The sequence below is a fragment of the Anser brachyrhynchus genome, assembly GCF_964034855.1.
Source record: "Anser brachyrhynchus genome assembly, chromosome: 7".
Lineage (NCBI taxonomy): Eukaryota > Metazoa > Chordata > Aves > Anseriformes > Anatidae > Anser > Anser brachyrhynchus.
The window spans coordinates 6,631,893-6,654,575 of NC_137701.1; the positions used below are offsets into that span (position 1 = coordinate 6,631,893).

At 36.4% G+C, this 22,683-nt stretch overlaps 1 long non-coding RNA gene across 1 annotated transcript in view; it reads right to left on the reverse strand.

The window, feature by feature from the left end:
• The window catches only part of LOC308197805, a 128,942-nt gene that overhangs the window by 14,714 nt on the left and 91,545 nt on the right, over positions 1-22,683 (reverse strand). Inside the window, exons 5-9 of the long non-coding RNA XR_013953289.1 lie at positions 18,994-19,058; positions 16,563-16,654; positions 14,964-15,064; positions 1,796-1,921; positions 865-962 (exon numbers count right to left, since the gene is read on the reverse strand). This is a non-coding gene — a long non-coding RNA (uncharacterized lncRNA). The remainder of the gene's footprint in view (positions 1-864; positions 963-1,795; positions 1,922-14,963; positions 15,065-16,562; positions 16,655-18,993; positions 19,059-22,683) is intronic.

A 22,683-nucleotide genomic window follows, 5' to 3' on the forward strand; every position in this document is an offset into this window, starting at 1 on the left:
AAGTAAGCATGATCTTTTCAAAGCTTGAAAATACTTTCTTTTTTTTTTTTTAATAGTGCCTCCTTTGGTTGCAGCTGAAACCAATAATTTATGAATGTAATGAGAATGGCTAGTCTAGCAATGTTTCACTTTGAACTGTAAGTAAACTCTACAGAACTAGTGTGGGTTTGAATTAAACAAATATGGCTGTGCATCATAAAATAAAATCAAAATTAAAACCAGGTTTTCCCTGCTTGCTTTCACCTAATCCTTGAATTAGTATTGTCGTCACATTCACAAATCAACAGCATCTATGTGGTCTACCCATTGAACACCTTTTTGACTTGTTCCACTCATCAACTTTTAACCAGACCATAGCAAATGCACTAGAGTGTTTTTGACCAGCTGACCCTGTAGCGCCTGTGTTCATTGTAACTTCCCTATATTTTCATCTTTGAAGTACTATACGTTTATTTCAGAGCACTTATTTCAAGACGCCTCTGAAAGTTTATTGTTATCACTTTTACATACAGTATAAACATCAGATACATACTCGCACCTGTATGTATCGCTTACGTGCAAGATAAACATCAGATTTTAAAACACAGAACTTGCTAAGTTAAAGAGGTCTACTGACAATAGGGGTGTGCTCTTCTCTAATCAAGGGTATGACAGCTAGCTGTCTGGTCAGTGCATACTGATGACAAGCTATGTATTCAGAGAGATACGCTTAGGAAGTCATAAAGTTGAAAATAATAGATATTTACTGGAGAATGTGAGTTACCAAAAAAGGAAGGAATATGCTCTGAAGTACATTAAAATAAACAATGAAAAATCAAATTAATTGTGCTTTTAGAAAACATAAGCTAACATACAAATTCTTACCTTTTCCAGGCCTACTGCATTATGTTTCCACGTCCGCAATGAACTAAGAGAGCTGATATTTTATAATTACAATATGTACATCCAGTTTCAGGGTGCAACTGAAAAGAACAGAGGGATATCTATCAATAATGGTTTTCACTGTTGCTAAAATTAGAGCTTTTTTTCACTGCTGCGTCATTGTAATCACCTTCAGGATAGTGAATCTCCTTTTCTGGACACAATGCGACTTTGAACCGAACAGATAATGCCCTGCTGGTTGATAATTACAGGTGCAAGATTACACTTCATCGCATAAAAATGATGTTTAAATTTAAAGGATGATCCTGGCAGATATCATAACCTTGTATCATCATTTTCATATTTTAGCTGTCCAACACAGCAGCCCAAGGGAAATACTAAAGATACATGAAATATGATCCAGTATGTTCTTTTGACTACAGAAAAAGAACAGACTTTTTCTGATGTGTAGCACTGCCTTTTAGTAGTAATAGAGGTTTAAAATTTGAGAACTTGAGACCCTTCCCAGTAACAAATGGATAGTGAGTGCAACATTGTCATTTCAGTGATGACAGAAATCACAATTCAGCAGAAAAGATCTTGCTTCTCCCCACTTGCTTTGAACTTTTCATCTTCTCTTTGCCAACTTTCTTCATCATCTGCAAATACTTAGTGTAACCATGTGTTAGGGAATTACATTATATTCCCTCCAACTGTGTGTCATTAAAATTATTCAGCTTTGCTTTGAGATTCAAAGTCAATTCATCTGCAGATTAGTTTAACTGCCTCTGAAGTCTTCAGTCCCAAGAAAATGCAAGCCTCAAACCTACTGCAGGCTACAACAGAGCCGCACCTGTCCTGCCAGAGTGCCAAAAAGCCACAGGCAGGACCTAAACGCTCAAAGCTACATAACTATGTCGAGACCTATTTTTACCTGTTGGTTCAGTGGAGGTCTGAGATGACACAGCCTTCTTGACAGTAAACTGGTTCAGGTATCCTCTTCAGTCCACACTGTCTGGTGCTGGATTATTCTCATATTCTGTCCTGTAAACAGAGACACCTGCAAGAGAAGAGCTCCTTGAGTTTTCAGCCTCTCTTGTGAGTTTGAACAGGGTCAAACATATATTGATCCTTTTTGTTTAAACATTTAGTTAGTTTCCTTGCCTCCTTTGAGTCTATCTTGGCTCTGTTTGAAGACACAAGATGTTCTTTTCAACATCACATGCCTTGTTAAAAAAGTTTCTAATACAAAAAGCCACTGAAGTTTACCAGAATAGTTAATCCAGATAATTGTTCCATAACTCCCCTTGTGGACACTATTCCTCCAGAATAAAAGAGGGTTGTGTGCTTTTATGCTCAATTTGCTTTATTCATGTTGGAACAAAACATTTTAACCATAAATTTTTCTCTGGAATATCTACTCTGGTAAATTTCCAAGTACAGTTGTTCCATCAGTAGCTAATGGGGAAGAAAAACATAAGGCTCTCCAAGACTCCAGGGCATATTTTTGGATCTATCAACCAGCATTCTCTATATTAAGTTCTTGAAGAAACTTTGTTTAATATTTTTGTGCTATAAAGTTACTGTTCTTGTACAATTGCCACAAGACTCTATATCTGATACAGCCCACCATTCAGCAAATAGTCATGATAATAAAAACATACTGTACTAAGGTTTTTTGGTTTTTTTTTTTAGGCAAAAAAAGGTGAAGATACCTAGGTTTGGTGAAAGACAATGAAAAATTGTTACAGATATATTTAAGCCTTAAAGAACGGTGTCACTAGAAGCCTGTGGTGGGGTATATTTGTATTTCACAAATACACAGAAGCACAGAAATTGCAAAAATGTTTGCAAGAACATTAAAGCAGGCTGTATTTTCAGGCCAATTCCCCAGTAATTTTTGCTTTATTCCCACACTACAGTTCTGAATTCAATATACTTCAGCATATCTGACAGAATCTCAACTCAAGAGGCAGCCTACCTGAAGACAGAGGAAAAAAACCATTTTTTTTCTCAATTTAGTTCATACTCATTCAATGTGATTTTTTATAATAGCAACCAAACCAAATGGGTTAATAAACAAGCTTTCAACCAGCAAAAAGCAATCAAATCTGTTGAAGTTTTCAGCACTGCTTTACTTGTGCAAGCCTTCAGCATATTATACTTTGTCCAAATCCAAATGAAATGAATTTATCATATAAAGAGAAATCTGACAGAAATATGCCAGACTTTCTCTCTTTGCTGGAAATCATTGTCCTTCATATGGAACAAGATGTAAAATTGCTGCTGTGTGTTAATTTTGCTGCTGGGGTCTCCATCAGAGGTGATTTATAAGTGTATGAAAGATCAGGTTCTAAATAGAATGGCAATAAAACAAATATTACAGATTAAACTTCATTTTTAGCATTGCAGAAGAAATACGCACTCCCCTCTGAGAAATATATCCTTTTTTTTTTTTTTTTTGGCTGAATGATAATTTCCAAATATTGAAGAAACACCAAAAGAAAGAATTGTTTCCTTTTAGAACAAGTTGAAGTTATTTACTAAAAAAAATATTTTACTGGGGGAGAAGGTCATAGATTTTAGGAGACTAACATAAAAAAAACAATCGCACATCAAAAATATGGAACTTGAAAAGCAAAATTCTGAAATGCTAAAATTTCATGCATTCCCTTCTTTCTCGCATTTTGCCTCCTTAGGCAGCATATCTTGGGTTTATTTTTATCTGATATTTTCCTTGTGTTAGTGTGTAACTTAATTTCAAACTCGATAGATAAAAACTATACTCATTACACACGCTTTGACTGCTGGTGCAGATCCCTGATTTTAAAACCCTGATTGCAGTATAGGTCTATCTTATAAATAACACAGTCCTATCTACCACTGAAATCTGTTCTAAATGCAAATTGCTACTTTCCTACCAGCTGTTTTCTTCAGGTTTTAGAGTCATCTTTCAAAGGCTCTGGATAGATTTATTTTCCATCAAACTCCCTTCAAAGTTTTATTTAATCCTCACAAAGACTCTGTAACAGCAGTGTTGAACAAACTAATGAACTCTTAAGAATTATGCCTTGGTAGTTTATATTACTAGCGTTAGTTCCAGTCCCAGTGCCCTGACATAGATGACCATCCTCCCAGACCACTGGCTTATCAGAGGAGAAACCATATTGCCAGTGTTTCCATACTATACTATTCCATTTACACACCGGATACAAGGCAGAGCTGTACAAAGCTGCTTAACCTCTTCTATCCTGTCCTGTCCCATTTCAGCTTAAAAAACAATTAACGTGTACTTCAGTTTTTCTCATGAATTTAAGCATTACGCAGTACACAGACTTGCAATTAAGCAAGCTATTTAAATGTATCTCTTTTCTGGTATTAAGGAAGATACATTCCACTTAACCATCTTTAAACAAACACTTCCCCCAATTCACATAGTACCCATAAACAAAGAACACTTAAGATATATAATACCCTTATAACACCCTTATAGAGAAAACAACAAATTGTGTTAACAGCTTTAATAACATTTTGAAGTTTCTCACCTTGAGCAAAAGTTTGACATTTTGTCAAAAATCTTGAATATAACACTCATATTTTATTGCAAAATCAGACACCTGTGTACTTGTTTTCTGATGTTACTCAAAGCAGACAAATGTTTTGGGCTCAGTCCAGTGCCAGAGCACTCAACTCCTTAAACCATTTCAGGTTTACATTCAATACGGTAATCACGCTTTTGTACCTAAATCACTCACCCTTCTACTCTTCGAAAGGAAAAGAATTTGCCATGATAATTATTAAAATAGAAATTTTTCATTTGGACAGTTTGAAACAACATAGCCCTTCCATGAAACCAGAGTTGTTTTTCCTCCAGCCCAGCCCAATTATATTACAAATATATATATTTTTTAATCTCAATACAATAGCACTAAGATTTATTGGTGTCTGTGATGCATGAGATGCAGAACTCCGGTTTTGCTTATAGCAGGACTGTGCCAGTATTCTTCTTGGAAAGGTCTCCAGACAGCTCAAGTTTACACTGTGTTACCCAGTAACATAACTACTCAGACAAGTCACTAAGACTTCTGTCCAGCTGTCAGCCCAATGCAAGGCAGCAGTGGGAGACTGCTGATTCATGCAGCTAGATTAGGCAAAAATGTCTCCAAACAGGCCACCTTCCAAAGCAATCTATACGCTCAGCTGAGGCAGCAGGATACTCGTTTTGCACATTCGCCTCTTTCCCAATATCATTATAACCAGTTATAACTGAAGATCTCCTGTTTCCTCTTTTAGATTTCTAACCAAATACTTGTAATACTACATTTGCCTTGTGTTCTGCAACACATCTGAAATGCTGAAAAGAACTTAAACTGCAGCCTGCTGCAACAGAGTCCAAAAGTCCACAAGTTTGTATTTTGCCCGTTTCTTTAAATTGGAACAGAAAAGTAGCAACTATTGAAAAAATATCTAACATTAGCTCTTTCATATTATATTTTTTGAAGTGAAAATTTTTCCCTTTCTCCTGTATTTATTCAAATATTTTGAGTCTATTCACACAACAAAGCCCTTTAGATGTTTTTATTCTGTCCTGCAACAAAAGTACCCACTATTGTATCTCTGTATTTCTACCAAAAATTATAAATACCCAATTATGGACACAGTGCTAGGCTCTGCTTATCGCTTTCTTCATGTTACTTGCAGAATGAGTATAAAAAAATAGTACAAATCTCACTGGCACATTCACAACTGGCACATTCATGAAAAGCATGTTGTCACAACTTTAGACTCTTAGTCAAAAAAAAAAAAAAGATGGACCCTATACTTTAAATTATTAAAATTATGAGGAGTTCATCATATACTGATGAAGTTGCAAAGAACTTATTTATTGCATTATTCACAGCGTTTAGGTAGTTGTGTGTTGAAGCCATACATTGTAATACTGAAAGTGGGCTGAAGATGATTGTTCTACTTAAATGAAAATACAGATAAATTTGATGCAGTGTTTGTCTTCAATCCACTATGGATAATTATTTTTGTGCATTTACGTGTGAAGAAAACAATGCTAAAACTGGCAAATGTGCACCCTCATGTAAGTTTGCAGATGACACCAAGTTAGGTGCATGTGTCAATCTGCTCGAGGGTAGGAAGGCTCTGCAGGAGGATCTGGATAGGCTGGACCGATGGGCTGAGGTCAACTGTATGAAGTTCAACAAGGCCAAGTGCCGGGTCCTGCACCTGGGGCACAACAACCCCAAGCAGCGCTACAGGCTGGGAGAAGAGTGGTTGGAAAGCTGCCTGGCCGAGAAGGACCTGGGAGTACTGGTTGATAGTCGGCTGAATATGAGCCAGCAGTGTGCTCAGGTGGCCAAGAAGGCCAACAGCATCCTGGCTTGTATAAGAAGCAGTGTGGCCAGCAGGTCTAGGGAAGTGATTGCCCCCCTGTACTCGGCTCTGGTGAGGCCGCACCTCGAGTACTGTGTTCAGTTTTGGGCCCCTCGCTACAAGAAGGACATGGAGGTGCTCGAGAGAGTCCAGAGAACAGCAACAAAGCTGGTGAGGGGTCTGAAGAACAAGGCTTACGAGGAGCGGCTGAGGGAGCTGGGATTGTGCAGCCTGGAGAAGAGGAGGCTCAGGGGTGACCTTATCGCTCTCTATAGGTACCTTAAAGGAGGCTGTAGTGAGGTGGGGGTTGGTCTATTCTCCCACGTGCCTGGTGACAGGATGAGGGGAAATGGGCTAAAGTTGTACCAGGGGAGCTTTAGGTTGGATATTAGGAAGAACTTCTTTACTGAAAGGGTTGTTAGGCATTGGAATGGGCTGCCCAGGGAAGTATAGTCACCATCCCTGGAGGTCTTTAAAAGATGGTTAGATGTAGAGCTTAGTGATATGGTTTAGTGGAGGACTTGTTAGTGTTAGGTCAGAGGTTGGACTCGGTGATCTTAGTGGTCTCTTCCAACCTAGATGATTCTGTGATTCTGTGAAATAAACAAATAAATAGACAAATAAATTTACCCATGGACATCAGAAACTTTCTTCAGAGAAAATCTAGCTTTGAGGAAAGGGACTTCTCATGCTTGTCATGTATTTTTGCAAATTTACTCCTGTACAGCTGTTTTCTTTCTTACTGACAGCAGCATTGTGTGAACTCTGAACAGTCACCGAGAATTGTTCTGAATATTCTCCAATGTTATCACTATTTCAGTTCCTTAAAATGTATAAACAGCAATCTCTAACATTTCAATTTCTGTGATCCAAATTCAATGCCTGACAAAAAGCGACAGCAGCCCCAGGGGCTGCCCCAGGGGCTGCTGTCCCCAGGCTACATATTTTCTGATTCCATGTCCCAAGAGGATCAGACACAAAGGCTACAAGGTCCAGGGGCTGGAGGAATTTCCTCCAAACAAATGTCTGAGCTACTGAGGCTGGAAATAGTATCACTGCCTACCATGGAATGATATATTTTAGATACACTTAGAATTTTTCATTCTTCCCCCTGCCAATCCCCATGACTGATACCCCTCCTGGGGATGAATCATGCTGCATGTAACAAAATGAGTTACTGAAGACAAGAAGCTACAAATATATTTTTCTTACAATAAGTTCATATGCATTTTGTTGGAAGAGTTAGAAAAAGCAGTGTTTGATAAATGAATTAGTGGTGCTTCCTTCCTCAAGTCACTTCCTGATAAGCAGCCAAACAAATTTTCTAAAATAAATAAATGAGAGAGCTTAAATAACCCAGTCTTCTTGGCTGGTCACAGTTGGTGCTGTATATACTGCTACAAACTGTATATGCTTCTGCAGAGTAATACTGCTGCAAACTCTGTGTTACTACTTTACTCCTGAGCAATACACAGAAGCCAACTAAAGTCACAATGAATTTATTGTACCATTCTGATTTCTAAATTAAAAGAGATAAAACATTTACAGCAACTATCGAAGATTTCAATAGATTCATTCTCAACATTTTTTGTTTGTTTTTTCCTCCCCAAAGTGAGGTCTTGCCCAGGTTTTGCAGTGTATTGTACTTTCATGAAATATGCTTAAAGTACAGGTATCTATACATACACAGTACAAACACTAAAAATTTCTGAAAGTGGCATCAGTAGCAGGAAGTAACTGCTGTAAATGGGGAACTAGTTCAGGGGAAAAAAAAAAAGGCAAGAAAACACTAAGCCAACAAAAAATCCCCACAAAACCTTAATGTGAAAGTCACAATGGAATAAGCATAAGACTATTCCCACAGACTTTAAAAAGTTAGCCAAATGATGATATGTGCAGATTATGAGGCCAGCTATTGGTAAACGCACATGCAGGACTTTTTAATATAAGTGAAATCAAAGAGAACATGCAAACTCTAAGCATCTCCAAAGGCTTTTTGGAAGTTCTATTAAAGCTATTCCTGATGTTTTACTGGAAGTCTTTCCCATCTTCAATAAACTACTTTCATGTTCTGCCATCATGTCAATGAACCTTTGTAGTCATGCTTTGGCTTCCACAAAAACCCAAGCCAGAGGAAGTAGCTTTCTTCTTTTCACTTTTATAGTAACTACTTTTTCAACGTTTTGACCTTAATTCAGAACAGTTGGTTGCATTTTAAAAAAGATTTTCATTGAATTTAGAAAAGTTATAAACTTGAAAAACTTCTCAAAGATTCTGCTGACTACAAAACATTCTGTTTCTGCATATTCTTCAATTACATCCTTAGAGTGCATAGCAACACAAAGAGGATTGATAATTGATCTCATGCTTAAAATTATCAGTCCTTTACGGGAACACCATTAAGTTAGATTAAATACTTCTGTATTTAAAGAGTTGATAGACTCCTGAAGTGGAAATAATAAGATTTGCAAATGCTCTTTATCGAGTGTAACATCTTAGTCCTCTCTGTCCTCTTCAGGAAGCAGTAATTCCCACTGAAGAAAGGCATAAGGGCATTTCTATGCATACCCCAGTCTGTGGCCATGTGCCATAATGTGGCACAAAGTCAGAGCCAGGCAACGCAGCTTCAATATCTTTAAACTTACCTTTGCCGAACAAGTTACAAGATTTTGCAATGCATATTTGAGATAACACATCATATTACTACTCAGAATATTTCATTGCTGCATTCTACAGTGTTTGAAATGGCAACTGTATAAAGGCATGGCTATATTACTGAAGATATAAATCTTATAGGAGCCTGTCCACAGCATCAAGCACAGTGATCATTGGTCACCAAAGTCCTCAGCTAGCTAAGACCCAGGCAAATTGGTCAGAAAAACAACCAGCCAGCCAATCAACAACAGTTATATATGTGTGTGTGTATATATATATATATACACATATTATATATATACATACACACACACACATATATCTACACACCCTAGTAAGCAACAAGTGTTTCCCTGAAGTAATAAAATCCTACTCCATGAAAGAGCTGGTTCACTAGCATCAAAAGTTTTAGGCAGAAAACTAGTTTAAAAAACAAAATATTCATGCTATTTGGTATAGTGGAACTGATAACAAACTGTGCATGAAATCAAATATGGGTGCTGAGTTTGGTACTGGAAACTGAATTGCTAAAGAGGCAGCAGTATCCAAAATCAAATTTGTTAAGCCTTACTCTAGAATAGCACTTACTTTTGATGACTACCTTAAACCAGCAAAAGGCTGTGTTTCCAACTTCATCTTGGGCTGTGTATTGAACCTGACAAGTCTGGTACTGGAAGCAGGAGGCATTGGTTATAGGAGCATCCTATATTGGCAGTAATCTCAGGTTGATCCCAGATGACCTGTACTGGATGTGTCTCAGTGTTAGAAGTGGAAGTTAGTGGAAGAATAGTGTCAATGGAATTTAAGAGTGAGATGACTAGTGTATTAGGATGCTGCAAAATAATAAACCATATTTCAGAAAGCAGAAAGCATGAGGTAATGATTAAAAACACTGATAGATTTTGTGTACAAATCTCTTTAGAAAATATTTCCTACCTAACTGGACTTAAAACAAGTAACAATTTCACTTTGTATGAAACAGTGTGGCATTGCCAATTATGAAACCAGATGTAAAAAACCTACCAAAACAAACAAACAAAAAAAAATGACCTGCAATAATGAAATCTGAGCTGTATAGGGAGTTCTAGAGAATCAGACATAAAAATATGCTGCCAATAAATTCATTTTGAAATTCATTTTGATTTCCACTTGAAAGAGTGGAAGAGCACTTAACATCATTGAACAGCAAAATGGTCATTCTTAGGTATGCATTTTCTCACCTAAATTTTAGGCCACATTGGACATTTTCACAAACACTATTAATTTAGATTTCAAAGCAAGAAATCTAACAAGAAGATTGAAATATAGCAGATTGCAAAAGTGCAGAGTGTTTATTTCTGTTTACAGACAATTTAATCTGTGACATCATCAATAGCTTAAAGTAACACTCTGGCTCCAGTTACTGTGGCTAAGGAAAAGCCACACACGACTACACAAACACTCAATGGCAATTTTCAAAATGAAAACTACCTGCTAGTATCTGAATTACTCATACTATTTCTAGAGATTTATTATACAAATGTGCCTGAATGAAACCATTATTGCAAGGTAATACTGCCTAATAAGTAATAATTAATGAGCATTTCTCCTTATTTTTCCTCCCTCATTTCCTTTATCTCTTGTTTCCCAGGGCAAAAGTTCACAAGCACCGGACTGTCCCATCTGTTTGCAAGATGACTGTTACCACTTACGCTCTCAGCAACTTCAGTTTACAAATATTTGGCTGCAGTAAGAGATGATGTACTTTTTATTATTGTTTTTGTTTGTTTGTTTGTTTGTTTTTTCCACTAAGAATGAACTCTCACACAAAACCCTAATTAAATCCAACTTAATAGTGATATTCAGTGCTAAAGTCAGTAACTTATTATTAACTATCACTATTTATTTGTATTCTGTGTAATGCTTCAAAACTTCATGGAGTTTTGAATACTCCAGCAGGACTACATGCTGTAGGAATCTGGAGAAAGACACTGCCTTTACTCTGGATTTTTTACAGTTTTACCAGAAAAAAAAAATAAAAATCAGGAAAATCAGAAAATAATAGCCAATAGTAAGGTAACTAATTTTTCTTTCTATATTCAAGTTTATAGTAATTAGTCAATAGCATGCCTTAGGAGAAAAGTCTGAAGGTGTTTTAGCCAAATATATTGAAAAACTGTCAATCAAGAGGTTAGAAAGACAGAAGTAAGAGGGATACTGTCTGAGGGATACTGTAAGAGGGATACCGTCTGGCTGACAGGCATAGTAAATGGTCTTATTGACAATATTCTGCACAAATTGGCCTATCGTGGCTACGGTAGCTAGAGTAATCTGTCTATATGTGTGAGTAGCTGTAATTTATAGTAATTTAATTTATAGTAATTAGTCAATAGCATGCCTTAGGAGAAAAGTCTGAAGGTGTTTTAGCCAAGTATATTGAAAAACTGTCAATTGAGAGGTTAGAAAGACAGAAATAAGAAGGATACTGTCTGACTGACAGGCATAGTAAATGGTCTTATTGGCAATATTCTGCACAAATTGACCTATAGTGGCTACAGTAGCTACAGTAATCTGTCTATATGTGTGTGTAGCCACTGCCTCTCAAAGCCTATGAAACCAACAGAGCAGGACAAAAAGCACTGTATGATGGTGAGTTACTTTAACTAGAGAGCCATAAAAGACTGATCTCAGTTAGAATACTAAACATTCAATTATTGAATTTCAAGATGGAACATGCTAATATAAGGATATTTAAGAACATATATGATCTATTTCTTTCAAATTAATCGGAAACATCTATCATTTGGGGCAGAAATTATCAGAGTGTTTATAAACATCAGGATATGAATCACACCAAAATAGCTTCTTTGGTATACAATGTCAGTGCAAAAATAGTTTGTTTTTGAAATGTTCAGGAAAGTGTCTTTAAAAGTTTTGGATCAAATTTACTGATCAACTCATCAACTGGTACGTTGTGAAAAGATACAATTTGTGCCTTTACATCAACTCTGTTGTATTAGCATGATTCCAAAGCTAGTAAAAAAGGATCATATTCTAGATAAGAATGCAACATTTCTTCCTAAGAATGACAGATAACTGTGCACATAATTCTGAGCATCTCTTTCAAAATTATGCCCCTTGTGGCAACCTCTTTGTAGACAGAGCTACTGAACATTCACATGTTCTTAGTGTCATTGTGGGAAACCAAGTTATCCAATGTAAAAAAAAAAAGAGCTTTATGTGCCATATAAAACTATAACTATCAACCCATTTTTAGAAAACAAGGTAGCAGAGTTTACTCAACGGACTTTTAGCACTTAAAGTCCAGATTTTGAAATGTCAAGTGCTGTAGGTAAACTTTTCCCAATACATACATGTAACTGAACAAAAGTCACAATGAATTTTTATTTGCTGTTCTACTTAAAGAGGAAAATATCACTTTATGTGATGTCATTTTATGTTTTTGAAAAGAAAAAAAAGTGAAACATTTTGCTAGTACCTGTACCTCAGAAAGCAGCAAAACCAAGTTGCTTTTCTCTTTTGTTCAGTGCATCTGATATTGATCCCCCATCATCTGACAACTCCCAGATCATTCATGAGAATTCATTTAGAAATGTTCTTGACGTCAAATACTAAACTTGCTGTAAAGAAAAGGAGGAATCATGAATGCTGGGAAAAAAACATGATTTATAAACTATTATTTGACTATCTGCTTTAAAAGCAGAATTGTTACATAAGTAATGTACTTCTCAAACTTTACAGTTCAACTTTGGGATGGATTTCTCTTTGTCAAATGCATTTTTTGTTTGTTCAAACTAGCACAAGAAAAAAAAATTAACATCACAAGATTTTTTTCCAGGAATCAGATGGATGACTCTATGTTTTTGGAAATTCAGAATTGTCGAACATACCACTCTTAGGTAAAAGTGAACCTTTTCATGGATTCGCCTGAGTGTTGTCATGCTTTAATTAAACAATAAAGTCCCAATATCAGATATAATTTATAATCTTAGTAGAGAAGTGATCTAATAAATAAAAAATAAATACAAAACTTGAAGAACAGATACAAAGACCAGCAACAGGACCTGGAGGTCTGTTACCAAGGGATGCCATATATTAATATATGTGTTTATTTACTGTTCAATTAGCTACCATAGATACAGGGAGAAGAGAACTCATCTGAGTAATCTAACTGTCAGGGTAGCTGATAAAAATGCCTTTACACGCTGTAAGGCAAAAAAGATGGACTTTGGCTGGAACATAATGCTGGATGGTAAGCAAGGGATTGCAGTTAAAGCTGATCTCATGCTTTGATACTGGGGACAGAAGATGTGTTTGAAAAACACAAAAAATATGTCCAATGGGTTATTTCTTATATTGTTCTACTTGTATTATCCATTATAAGGCTTTGATACACCGGAATGATAAAACTGCTAATATCATCATATCAAAAAAAAACCAACCAAACAAACAAACAAACAAAAAAAACAGAAAATTAATGATTGATCATGGTTTTAGATGATTAGTACAACAATTTCCTTTGAATCATTCATCAAAAGGACTGAGAATTATATCAGGAAGAAAAATTACAGCAGTTCAACTTCTGTCGTTTTCCCACCTTTTACTAAGTAATTTACATTCCTTTTTATTTTTCCATATTATGAGATCATTTCCAAAGCTTAAAATAACTTGGCAGCTCTTCAAACACATTCTGTTTTCTTAACGTTTCCTTGTTTACTTATTACATGGATTAGGTTTTTGAACAGTGGTTTTCCGGCAAAATAGTAAAAGCCTGCAATGTTCTTTAAAAGGAAGATAAGAGTCACACACAGTGCAATCCAAATGGCTCAATTTTGAAACTCGTTATTAAATGTATCCTTAAAAAGATCAATCCTAATGATTCCAAGAACAAAACTATTTGTTAAAGTGAGTGTTTACCAGTGTAGAAAAGATTATAAAAATCATCCCAGAGAAATCATTCTCTCTCTCATGTTTAATGACTAACAAGCTGGATGTAAAGAACGGTATTCTTTAGTACTGTGTTCAGTTTTGGGCTCGAGTACTGTGTTCAGTTTTGGGCCCCTCGCTACAAGAAGGACATGCAGGTGCCCGAGAGAGTCCAGAGAAGGGCAACGAAGCTGGTGAGGGGTCTGGAGAACAAGGCTTACGAGGAGCGGCTGAGGGAGCTGGGCTTGTTTAGCCTGGAGAAGAGGAGGCTCAGGGGTGACCTCATCGCTCTCAATAGGTATCTTAAAGGAGGCTGTAGAGAGGTGGGGGTTGGTCTATTCTCCCACGTGCCTGGTGACAGGAAGTTGCGCCAGGGGAGGTTTAGGTTGGATGTTAGGAAGAACTTCTTTACTGAAAGGGTTGTTAGGCATTGGAATGGACTGCCCAGGGAGGTGGTTGAGTCACCATCCCTGGAGGTCTTTAAAAGACGTTTAGATGTAGCCCTTAGTGATATGGTTTAGTGTAGGACTTGTTAGTGTTAGGGCTGAGGTTGGACTAGATGATCTTGGAGGTCTCTTCTAACCTAGACGATTCTGTGATTCTATGATTCTGTATATTCAATGAAGACTACCTTGAATATATCGTGCAGTTTGTAAACGACGTGTTGCCCTCCACAACAGGCATGTCCTCCTGGCATTTTAGAGGCAAACTGAAAAGCATTTAGTGTAAGAAATCCAGTGGTTTTTGATTACAAATCATTACTAAAACAGTGTGAACTTGAACATATTTTCATGATGTTCCTTATAATTCCGAGTTTCAACTACAAAACCCCAAATATTTTGTTATCAGGAAAGCTGGAAAGGAAAGTGCTTTTAAGTTAAGACAACAGTTTATGATGCCATCTTCCAGAACAGCCAAAACTCACTGGTTGGGTTTTGATTTATGAAACCAAAAAGGAGTGCTGGGAAGGCCAGGAATAATTTATGGAAATAATCAAAAGATTTACAGCTGGTTTGAGTCACTGTAAATCAGATAACTGCAAGGGATCTACAACAGCCAAAGAATTTAATCATAAAAAATGTGGATAAAAACACCAATGTATTGCAATTCAAGCTTTGTCAGTCTAAGATAACATTTACCTGACTGTTTTGATTTCTTCGGTTCTTTGAGTTTTACAGCAGCAGCTCAATGTCCCGTAGCTTGAGTTAAGTAGATCTCAGGAGACTTCTTCTCATTATCTCTAAGAAAAGTTAAATGTTAGAACATCCTGCAAAACTCTATAGGATTTCATATGCTGCTTAAAATAAATAAATAAATATTTTTAAAGAGAGAGAGAGAGAGAGAAAAGACTTTGAAGACTCCCTTTTCACCTTTGACTTTTCTTTTTAAAGAAAAAGTCAAGGGTGAAATATTCTGCTCGTGTTACATAGCAATATATACATGAGAGATGAATATAACTTGGAATAGCAGATATGAACCCCTAAACCGAAAACAGTTTTTGATTGCCACGGAATACAGACTCCACAAGTGCTCTTACTACCACTTTAAAATCTTGAAAGAAAAATAGGATGCGTTGAACTAATCTGTTTTTTAATAGCCATCGCAAGTCATTTTAGGTCGTATAATTCAGGGGATCTCTCTTTGAATCATTATGAAAAGTACTGTTTTTTTAAAGGGCCTTGGAACATTAAGAATTTCAGGATTCTTTGTAGCAGACACTGAACATTGGTGCTTTAGCACAGCACATTCACAAACTGGCTGAAGACTGTGTGCAATCATAACAGACACTTTAAATAATAATACATTTCAGGTTGGACACTCTACAAAGAAAGCACGCAGGATTATTAATCAGTTGTTAACCTATCAACTTCAGTACAAACTGGGCTTTGGCATCTTTTGGAATGGACCATGCTAAAACCTCACTGAAGTATGAAAAGAAAAAAATAAAAACCTAGAATTTCATCAGTGTTAGCAATCATCTGTGGAGAGATTTCAAACTCAGTGGGGACTGAGAAATTATTCTGGAATGCCCCAGCGCACTCACAGTTTGTCTGATTATACCAGTCACTGGAAAACGTTACTAACAGATTTACCTGATTTACTATGGCCCAGACCAGACCATGTCATTCACTGGAGTTATACCCTGCTACCCTTTTGAGTACCATGAGAGTGTGTTGGGAAACTGAGCATAGGAAAGTGTTTCAAACCCCCCAAATTTAGGCTCAATACAACCTCAGGTATAAAGTAACCCAATGGTAACAAGATATCTTGACAATTACCTCCCATTTAATAAATCCAAGATAAGATGAACAGATTTTTTTTTTTTTTTTTTTTTTTTTTACAAAATCCAAACAGATAACAGTTACAATGTTTTGTTGTTGTTTGTTTTTTAAGTGTCATGTGGCAAAGGAAAAAAAAAATTAATTTTCTTAATCTTAGGTCAAATGTGAAATGTGTCTGTGAAATCCAAAAGACCACTCTGCATCCATACTTATCATGTAGTCAGGAATTCCACCCTATTTCATTCCCAGGGAAAACTTCAACTTGAAGAGTCAATAGCCATTTCTTCCAAATACGCCTAGAATTTGCTTGGATTTGTTTTCAGCACTTTATCCAGTGGATGCAAATCTTTATTATTATTCTTTGGTTTTCTTTATCAACACTGTATTATCTAAAATAAAATAAAATAAAATAAAATAAAATAAAATAAAATAAAATAATAATGTCTGGACGCCTACCTGGGCAACCTGCTCTTGGGAACCTGCTTTGGCAGGGGGGTTGGACACGATGATCTCTTGAGGTCTCTTCCAACACCTATAATTATGTCATTCTGTGAAAACAGTAGGGAGAATGAAAATTACACTTGAGGTTTTTCCTCTTGCCATCACATGCAGACAATTATCTTCAGTTATAGCAAAACAACCAGGAAATGCTAGAATGGTAGTGGTCAAAAGAACCTTACTTCAGCCATCTTTCATGCAAATATTTATGTTTATGTTACGTAGTCTATGCTTACACAGTCACTGCTATTATTTTCATAGAAATTGCTCCTCATCTAATGGCATTTGGTGGTTCTGATCTGAAAAGTAATCCAGACTGCCTGTCATGCTTTTACAACCCCCCACCTCATTTTGCCAGAAGGGGAAACAGCAAGGCAAAGGTATACTGCAAAAGCTCATGTCTTGTTCTTATTTCTGTCCTGCCAATTATCCTTGAGGTTTTCTGTAGAGTTCCAAGCATGTCTTCAAAATAAACTTCATCTTAGTAATGTTCATTCTTCTTTCTCTTCTAGGGCTAGGTTTGCACTGCTTTATTCTCAGCTAGCTATTTTGATTAAAGAATCAAACTATAATAGCAGGAAAATGATTTTCTGTTTTCCTAAAACATGAAACACTTTTTTGTATTTCATGTAGACATGTCCTAAATATTGAAATTGAAGACCTAGGACACAAACCACTGAAATGCTGAACTGTAATAGCAGCAACTGAAGTCAAGAGAATCTGTATTCAAGTATACCAATGATAGTGGTTTGCCTTGTTGCTGAATCTCAGCTCTCCAATTGCCGTAAGAACAGAATTCTACCTTCTGACCATTCAGCAGTTACATGTCATTAACCAATTAATGGGGGGTGAAGAACTTGTTTATTATAGACATGTATGTCATTAGTAAATGAGTCATTTTGTTTTTCACAGTAGGATTTGAAAAGTCTGTAATGAATAAGGTAATAAGAATACACATTAATAAAGGAGGATAAAATTGAATAACAAATGGCTGACTAACGATCAACGTTCATCTTGTTTGCTCCTTGGGGGCTTGGTTCCTGTGCAAAAAGGAGCATGCAGTCACATCATTAAAGACTGAATCATAATGAATATTCACAGTGACAGAACAAAGTTTCACAAGAATCCACCTTCTCTAATTATCTGAGTTTGCCTGAATTCAGTATATAATAATAATATATTTCTAACATAGGTAACATAAGCTGGAAGCTACCACAAGAAAAGCCCTTATATGCTTGGCCAGAGGCATGCTCAGTTTCCACAGGATTTGGCTTTTGGCATCTGTATACTCTGGTCAGCACAAGGAATTACGAAAGGCCCAGTTCTTTTTCCTTTTTTTTTTTTTCTCCAGACTTTTTTGGTCTGGCAGTCTTTAGGAAGCACTGAGCACGTGCAAAATGTGACTTCAGAAACTTACAAGTCAGGTAAATGAATTTTTATAGGTTTGAAATAAAGCCAAAAAAGCTACAGTAGAAAATCTATGCTTGATAAAGGAAAGAAGCAAAACAGCTAGGCTGGACTCATATGTTGAGTTAAAAACAAATAAAAGTGTAACAGAGATGTAGAATTTGCAGAGTAATATGGTCTAAGCAAAAGAGTAATATTCAAAGCACAACAAGAGCAAGAGAGTAGATAAAAGGTATACCTATCAAGTTCTCCTCATTTTTACCCTTGTCCAATCACAGAAATAAATGCAATGTTTTCAGTGAATAATCCTAAATGATGAAAAGAGCTATTGAAAAACAGAAAAAGCCTCTTTGAGAAAGATCTGGGGGAGTAGGGCAGGGGGTGGGAGGTAGAGGAGAAATTGGACATACACAGCAACTACATCAAAGTTCAGCAACTGAAAGTTATTTTCTAAAATTGTCTGATTTCCATATAGTCTGCATGCATGAGGAAGGTAGTTCATAACTAGTAGCTCTCTGGCTACAGCCATTAGGAAGACCACAGACGGCTGCCTGCAGAGAAGTCTTTGCATAAATTCTTCAAAGAAATGTTCCACGTTTTTCCTCTCCACTGCCATGTGGACAAACTGGCTAACACATCAAGGACTCAGCTTTGACAACCTGATTGTCTTCTCCCTCTTGTTAGCTTTGTTCCACATCTGTGGTTTTTGTTTGTTTGTTTGTTTGTTTGTTTCCTGGCTCCAGAGCCAAATATTCAGCTAAGCACTGTCTGAGTGAAATGTTACAGGAGGGCCCCTCCTCTCTCCAGGCCATCCAACATCACAAGAGATGGCCAGAAGCATGTTTTAATTAAGCAGATTGTTTTATTGCAGTAACAATGCAAAACATACAAAAATCTCTGTCCTCTTCATTTGGTCATGGAGTTAGTAAAACCTTTGATGTAACATTTAAAATACATTATAATATTTGAAAGTTGCACCCACCTGCACATGCACATACAAAATTCAGCAAGCAGTGCTCCGTTGAGTATGGGTGATGAACCAGATTCCTAAGAAAAAACAGAACATTAAAAAACAAATTTAATATAAATGGCAGTGATAGGAGCTTCCTTATATGTTTCGGCATGTTGACAATTCAGTTTATTACCCACATACTTATTATACTTAGACATTAAGCCGATGTCTGACTTGTCCAATACTAGTTGTTTTGATTTGGGATATTTTATTTATTTTTTTTTGAAAGACTCAAGGAACTATGCAATTGAGAATGCAGTTCCAATACAATATTAAAAACTGAATTATTTTTATTACACAAAAATGGTCATACAAAGCTTGGCTGGAAGCCAACTTTGCTGAAATTTGGTTATTCTATTCTGAGTAAACTATAAACTGAATTCTAAACAGACCACTTTTTTGTTTGTTTTTAAAGCAAAGAATTTAGAGAATTATTCTAATTTTAAAAATTGTGATCAATAGTATAATGTGATCACTACATTGTTGATTTTGACACACACAGGCAGAAATACGTTATCAGATATTACTTGTTCACATCACTTAAAATAAGGGTTCTTTCTGCTAAAATATTTAGAAATGAGGAATTTATTACTTTCTCTGTGAAACCAATATGTAAAATGCTACACACACACACACAAAAATAATTTCTGCTGGCTTTCTGTATTGGTAGACATTCTAATTTTAGAGCAAATTCTAATTTTTGGAGCTAATGTCAGTCCAGTAAGAGAGCATATGGACTTTGCAGTTCTATGTTGAAAACTTCTTGATTTCTAGAAGTTTTCACATGATAGTGGGGAAAACTAAATAAGTAAATTAGATTTCTAGTCTGCTAGAAAAAAAAAAGGGGGGGGGATTTTTAGCCTGGTAGAAATCAGTAGCCATTAGGAAAAATAATTTATAATCTTTCAACACCAGGGTCATTTTCCTCCTTCAAAGAACAGTGAGGGTTTTATTTTATTTTCCCAAGACCACCCTCTCAGAATTAAAGCAATGACTCACCACAGGAGATTAGCAATTATTACTGCTAAATTTATCTCTGAAAATTCATATCCCTGTCCTGATTTTAACAATTTATAGCTCTGCCACTTCATGTGGAATAATATAAACTGCTTCTAAATTAAGAATTCCTTCAATTATCATATTGGTATCTGCATATGAGTCCAATTTAATTTAATGAGAATGGCATTCATTAAAGACAGCTTAAGGACATGTCTGGGAATACATAGTGTGCAAAGTCCAAGTTTTACCCTAGCTCTTGTACTCAGCAAAAAGGTTCTCACTTAAACCCCCCATCTCTCCATATCTCGTAACCTACCCTTCTACACATTTTCTGTGGAATCAGGTAATACATTTCTGGGAGCTTCAGACTATTCTAAACATTGTTTAGGTGAATATTTAAGTTTCAGTAATTTTTTAGTTTGTTCTGCAGGCATAACTTCTTTAAGTACAGTTGAAAAAGATGACATGACAAGTTTTTCCAAATTTTGTATCTCTACCCTACTCAGCTTCCAGCAGGGCTGGAATCACAAATCCATAGGGTTTGGATTATAATTAAATATTGAAGAATTTATTTTATAGATGTAAACCATAAGAACATTTCCTTAGGACATGTATTGCTGTACGATAATGGCTGGTTTTAAAGCATGAGTTCTAGGCTGTACGCACCAGACAATGCTAACTCAAAAAGAAAAGAAAAAAAAAAAAAACAAAAAACTTTTGCATCTGTATTGTCCACCATATTGGAGGTGACCGATTTATACCGCTCCTTCAGACAGACCATGTATTTCAGGAGTAAATGTTAACAACGGCTGCACAGGAAAGACTGTCCTGAAAAGACTTTTCTGATGCTTATTCCGTGAAAAATAAATTCCAGTGTCTTCTGACCTGATATAGCCACTTTGATTATCAAGAAGTAATATTCCAGCAGTGACATACTCAGTTCACAAATAATTTCTCATTAATGAGTTACAACATTTGTTCAAAAATGACCTCCATTCCAGTAAAAACACAATTCATTAAACAAGATATACTGTGTATATTTGGTCAAACTCAGGCTGTTTAGCAGGTAGCCCTCACTAATCGCTCACGGAGAGAAAGGGAATCTCTTCTCATGCTCTGCCCGGGGAGTCAGGCAGTCTGGGTTCTATTCCTGGCTCAGACATTAACAACAAGTCACTTCATTGCTCTGTTCTTCATTCCATGTTCTTAAATGAGATAACAACATTTCTCTTATTATTCGGTCCCTTCAAAATACAAATCCTTTATGGCAGAAGTACTGTGTATCAAAAGTGTCTAGCTCCCCTGAGGCTTGATTTTTGTTTGGGCTTTCTAAATGGTTGCTTGTTTTACAACAACAGTGCAAATATCCATTACTGTATCTGTATTTTTAAGGCTAAAATCTACAAAGCATAAAGTTCCTAGATCCTCACTGAAGCACCTAAATAAGAAGTAGAAGCCCATGCAAAAAAAAAGAAGCAAAGAAGACCAATCAAAATTTGAGGAAAAGACTCTCATCAACAAAATCAGGCATTGCTACTTGCTACGTGGCGGTTAGGAGCACCAAAGAGGGGTGAAGTAAATCTGTGTAGATCATATTCTAGTTCTTCAGAACAACGGATTTACTTTTAATCTCTGCTTTCAATTTTGAGATGTCTAAATAAAACTTTTTTTTTTCTTTTTCCAAGTTCTGCACCTGCTAGCCCTTTGTTTCTTAGTTTGTTTAGTTCTTTAGTTGTTTTTTCCTATTCTGCAGTGAGTTTCGTTCTTCCTAACAATAGTCCTCATTCAGGAACTCCCTTTTATCCCTCCACGTTTACATGTACTATAAACAGACAGAGTTAAATTCACTCGAGAACACATTCTCAGAATTGTCTTCATTATTTCGTTTTCTTCAGAGAATTTTTGCTGTGCATCATTTTGACCCCTAGACAAAATCTGCCTACCTACAATGAGTACCTGTAAAGGATTATGGACCCCTCAAACTTACTATAGAGGAATGGGAATGCTGCTGGCCATTAACGTATTTCTATTACGGATCCTGCAATAGCCTTCTGAAACATTACAATGAACATGTTAAAAGTATTAGAATATGCTGGGACTAACAAGCCCCAGAAAGAAATGTCATTAAAATCAATAGAAGTTCCAATTAAAATATTCTATGAATCCTTGTTCAAGGGATTAACAGAAGTGTCAACAAGAACTTTTCTTACAATAGATATACTATTCCCATCAAAGGCTGAAGCAGTCAAATATTACCTGATATTTTTTCTGGGCCAGCCATTCTCTGAAAGGGCTACCCTTGCAGTGATGCAGCACAAAGCCACTTCTACCTTCTACCTTGTGGCTTTCAGGCATGAAACGTGGCTTACACTGCTCCCTCTGCGTTGACAGAGTATTGACTCAGTTTTCTTAGACAGCAAGCATGTAGGCAAGTTTTTGATTTGTATTTACACAGAGCCAAAGAAAACAGAGGCAATCCTCATTCACAACAGCAATTCTTAGGTTGCAGTTAGACTGACCTTTGTACATATCTCATTTGCTGTGCTCTCCTACTGATCCAGCTGCTTTTTCACCAGCACCTCCTTGACTGTACAAGGTGCCTTCATCACAAGGCCCAAGCTTCCTCTCTTTAGAAACTACAGCTTGGAGTGGGGAAGAATG